This window comes from Pinus tabuliformis, chromosome 2_2, assembly GCF_031772625.1.
Source record: "Pinus tabuliformis cultivar Carrire ecotype Pingquan chromosome 2_2, CPIR1, whole genome shotgun sequence".
Taxonomy (NCBI): Eukaryota; Viridiplantae; Streptophyta; class Pinopsida; order Pinales; family Pinaceae; genus Pinus; species Pinus tabuliformis.
In genome coordinates this window covers 373040507-373045672 of record NC_142300.1, presented here as the reverse complement: position 1 = coordinate 373045672, position 5166 = coordinate 373040507, and the positions used below count along the sequence as shown (strand labels likewise).

General features: G+C 38.5%; 1 long non-coding RNA gene across 1 annotated transcript; it reads left to right on the top strand.

Moving 5' to 3' along the window:
• The first annotated feature begins 888 nt into the window (after positions 1-888).
• Positions 889-4960, top strand: LOC149192787 (uncharacterized). The gene is made up of 3 exons (XR_016254910.1): positions 889-1276; positions 1393-1521; positions 4309-4960. It is a non-coding gene; the product is annotated as an uncharacterized LOC149192787 (long non-coding RNA).
• The last annotated feature ends 206 nt before the right edge of the window (positions 4961-5166 follow it).

The following is a 5166-nucleotide window of genomic DNA, read 5'->3' as shown; positions in this document are numbered from 1 at the left end:
TAAACACTGATAGCCAATGCCTCGTATATGAAATTATTCAAAATTATATCCATTAATTTTTTGCTTATGTGTTGAATTTTTCAAAATTATATATATATTCATTATTCTGCAATGTGTTGAATTTTTTAAAATTATATATATATATATATATATATATATAATCAAACTCATTCTTAATTTGTAACTTATTATTTTTTTTGTTTTTTTTTTAAATACACATTCTTAATATTTAAATTCACTCCCACTTAAAAAAAATAGAGTCAATTTACGCCGAAAACATAAAACAAATTCAAAATAAAAATAAAGTTGTGTGCGGAGGATATGTAATTTCACCGTAACATTAGTTTACTATATTAAAAAACTATTAATTTGGGAAATACATTAAATTAGACACCAGCCTTATTAGTCCCTGCCATCTGGCATCCGGCAGGGACTATAGTAATCGATATGACCCCTACTTAGTATTACTTCACCCCTTTCCTTTCGTTGTTATGCTAAAGTTTCGAAATGTTCTGTGCGGCTTTTTGCCGATCTATGCTAAGTTTCATTCGGACCTCAACTTCGCCATCTTATTTGGCCTCTTCCCGAGGCGGAAGAGGCTCGACCATAGCTTAAAAGCAATTTAAGCGGTGCATTTTAGCTGGCTAACCGTCACCGGTCTGGTTTTAATGTTAACATTAATTGGTCTGGTTTTAATGTTAACATTACTTCGATTCCAAAACATTACTTCGATTCCTATTATGTTCACACTGCATGTACACCACCACTCGCATGTACATGTACACCACCACTCGCATGTACGACTGCCACTGTTTCGTTTACATTTAAACAAGTGTATGGCATATAAACAAGTGTCGTACATTCAAAAGTTGAAAGTTGACAGCACTATGTTTTCTGCGGAAGACCTCCCTCTGCTCCTTTCCATTAATCTTGCGCCGGCATCCCTTATTTCCTGGATGAAAAATTTCTGGATGAAAAATTTCTGAGGAGACGCCATCTATAGCGTCTACTATTTCCAGTCTGAACAATCCAAAAACATCTGCTCTGGTTATGGGCCATTGCGCTGGTTTGTAAAGCTAAAGACTCTGATTAAGCCAAACAAGATAGCAGCAAGACGATCAGACGCCATCTGTTGAACAGAACGGAAGAACTCACCCGACGACATTATTGAAGCACTTGCAAAAAGAAGGGGCTAGGCTTGAAAATGAATTACGAGCCCTGGCCACTCTGCTCTTGGGAACTCCGCTCCCTCTCTGCACAATCATTCTCCAATACTGTAATTTTCATTTCATAGTTTAACAAATTATTACTCATAATCGACAGAAATCAGAAAATCACAATTCTTAGATTAAGTTAGGTAAGCACACCGTCTTGCTGGGTCTTGCTGTACAGAGTGACGCTGCCCAGGGGGTGCTCTCTTCGCTATGGTGCGCTGAAGCATGAAATCCACTGCTTCTGAGTTAAAGTCAAAAGTACGACAGCAAAATTTTATTCAGTTTCTTGGAATACGGCAACATTAAGGTCAGAGTGTTTATTCCATTCGGAACTTTCATTTTAATTTTTAAAAAAAATTCAGTAGTAAACAAAATCTTGCAAACCTTACAGTAATTCACTAATTTCCCCTAAAATCTTTACAGAATTCTTATTAAATTCTGAACTCACCCGAAGGCATTATTGAAGCACTTGCAAAAAGAAGGGGCCAGGCTTCAAAATGAATTACGAGCCCTGGCCACTCTGCTCTTGGGAACTCTGCTCCCTCTCTGCACAATCATTCTCCAATACTGTAATTTTCATTTCATAGTTTAACAAATTATTACTCATAATCTACAGAAATCAGAAAATCACAATTCTTAGATTGAGTTACGTAAGCACACCGTCTTGCTGGGTCTTGTTGTACATAGTGACGCTGCCCAGGGGGTGCTCTCTTGGCTATGGTGCGCTGAAGCATGAAATCCTGAAAAGCCCATTTACGTCATGAATCACACAGGATTCTGTCGGCGTCCATTTTTGGTCATTTGGAATCCAAATTGGTAAAACGCTAAATACAGAAGGCTCCCACTCTGAAACCTGGAGATAACTATATAGCCTTTTTATGGTTTTGAAATCTGTATGCATCTGAATATGATGATCAACAATAACATCGCATCCTCCTCCTTCCTCAGTGACCACTCCTATCTTTTCAAGAGCATCTTTGAACTTATGAATAGCATACCCATAGAATGCCTCGTCAATACAAGGAAGATCATCCTCTTCCAAATGCTGAGCAAGCCTCATTTTCGAATCAAACAAAAAGGACTTAGCAGGAGATTCGAAACCCCTGCCCGTTTTCAGCCATTTGCAATCTGATACACTCTGTTTAAAAGAGGGACGTAGCTTCTGGGAACTTATCCAATCCAGCAGAACAAATGCACTCTCCTTATCCAAATGATTGAAGGAAAAATGGGCATTTGGAGGGATTAACTGTGGAATATCTAATGCACCAAGCTGTTGCCTAACGAATGAAACCAAATCTTTACCTGCTTCTATAAAACCCGGAGGTAATGTAAGATAATATTCTGAGAGTTCAACAAAGTTTTGCCCAGTCCATTGTAGGTCACGGGTTCGAGTTTGGATGCGAAGGGCTGATAACCGAAGACTAATTCCGTTCAAATAGAAAGCGCCAGTTCACGGTCAGTCGTGAGCTGTAGGCCGTTTTCAGATAGTGCTATCCAACATGCACTTGTCACCGTTGTCCTGCGGTTCAGCCACGTTTCTATCATGCACGTTATGTTCAATCCCCTGGCTTGTTATGTTCAAACATTCCGTGGCGCTAGGTTTGTCTCTGGTGGTGGGGCCGGAAACCCTGCTGGGGTTGTCGTGGAAGTCGTTTCATATTTTCTGTGGCATAAAATACTTATTGGCTTATTTTAATATATAATAATTCGTCATAGGCGTTCCTATATCGACCCCAGGTCGATGGGGGCGTCGTTGAGCCTTTTTTATTTTTGAAATGAATGGTGTAGATTTATTCTCAACGACGTATGCCAGTAGATGCTTCGTCTGAGTCGCAGATCTACGACTCAGGCAGGAGGGAGCGTGAAGCGTTGCAGTTTAAGTCAACTTAATTGAAATTAAAATGATTTTGAACGTGGTGGCGGTTGAGGAAAATGGTGGGACGATCCAGCTCGCAGCTGGTAACATGCCACTTGTAATGTCGCGCCCATGTCAAGTCGAAGCTCTTGCTAAGTCAATGTCTGTTCGTGTTTTTTCATGGATCATTCTCTTGGGAAGAAAACTTGTTGTGTACAGTTTCCTCAGAGAATTGATGGTATTGATCGATGCAGTTCGATAAATTGATAACAAAATTCATTTAAGAATGCAATTTTGCTACATCATGAATTTTATCTTGTTTGGATCACTAGTCCAGGTGCACGGGATTCACTTCCTATTTTCCATCAAGCTATAACAACATTCTAGTCTGATCTATAACACCCAAGAAAATCCATTAAAATCAAACACATCATTAAAATCTATGTGGGTATTTTTGTTTAAAAGGACAGTTAATTCAACACGATGGAAATAATTATCTCCGCATGGAATTCTGTATGATGATCGTTACAAAATCATCATGACCGAGTGGGATTTTCAAGAACATTTTTTGGATACCGAATACCATGCAACTCTCATATCCAACATAATTCTATTTAGCCTGTGACGATATATGCCTTTTCAACAATGATAATTATTATCCTCGCCAGCTTAACTTACGCCATGTGTAACCAAACTTTTTCTTTGATGTAAGCATTGAACACCGCCGAAAATGTACTCTTATATGCATTTGTGCATTTTCATATATTTTAGCTTGGCATATTAATTCTGAAATATTTGAAGATCATCTTGATATATTTTTATGGTATACAAGGGTCTTTCAACGCCAATCCTTCGGAGTATGAATTAATTCATAGTATTCATGGCGTGATCCCAACAAACCCGGAGTTCCAATGCTGGGCATAAACAACAACCAAACCTTCCTATTAATTTTCACTTTGGAGTTCTACGTTTTGGTCAAAATATTTAAATCATTTTTTTTTCCAAAACAATGAGCGTATTACAATAATAATTTTTTAAGTTTGACCTATAAAGATTAGAACCTTAAATTTCATTGTTGGATAAGACAACCATTCGAATTCAACATGGACAAGGCCTTCAGATTATGCGTGTTTATAAAGCTCTGATTTTTACAATATTCATGCTTATCTGGCATAAATATATCTTAAGTAGAATGATTCAAAACATGAAGACATATATAATGTTGCAGTTTATGTGCAGGTGCAGGGACTAGCTGCTTCGAAGTAAAGAAGACAATCAATCCCAATCGATGAGAACGAAGTATTTGATTCTTCGACAAGACGGGGGATCTAGTAGCTGCTTAATCTATGTCAGTAGGTCTCGATACCTTATTTTCAGGTAAAGCCCATCGGCTTAGAGATCGAACCAGCGGCAAACACAAATCTGAAGTTATAAATGGGAAAGAAAGTAATTCTGGTTCATAGTAAATAAGCAATCAAGCGGCTATATTAACCAAAAGGGACTTCCAGCTGTCGTCTACTCAAGTTATGTGAAGGCAATCATAGAAGCTAGTTCGATACCATTGGGAATTTCATCTGTCCCTTGTCCTCCATTCGAAGAACTTAGTTAAGGTACTACCGAGCCTGTTCGTTTAGTAAACATAAGTGCCTGACTCTTTCAAAATCCAGCTCGTCAGATGAACCCGCATCTTGACTCTTAGCTCTGCGTCTTCTTTAGTGAATGAAAGAGGGACTGGTTTCACAGGTAGCAAGGATAGCAAGAATGGGTTCAATGAACGCTGCAGTTCACGATGCATAGCTTCCAACTAGCTCGGAAAGGCAAGAACCCTACTTGAGAGGTATAGGTTGCAAAGGGAGGTTGCTACTGAGCGGTGCCCTGGGATGGGACAGGATTGGGAAAGAACAATCCAGAAAAACATTGGTTTGTTCCATGTATCTGTATAAACTGTTGCAGCATATAATTTTCAGCATATAATGTTCTTTTACATGCAAAGAATATTAGAGAACAAAAGTCTTTTATGCAACTGAGTGTTGCTGGGCGTGTTTCTGCACCATGTCTGAACTTTCTTTGAAATATCACAAAATATTGTGTTCAAAA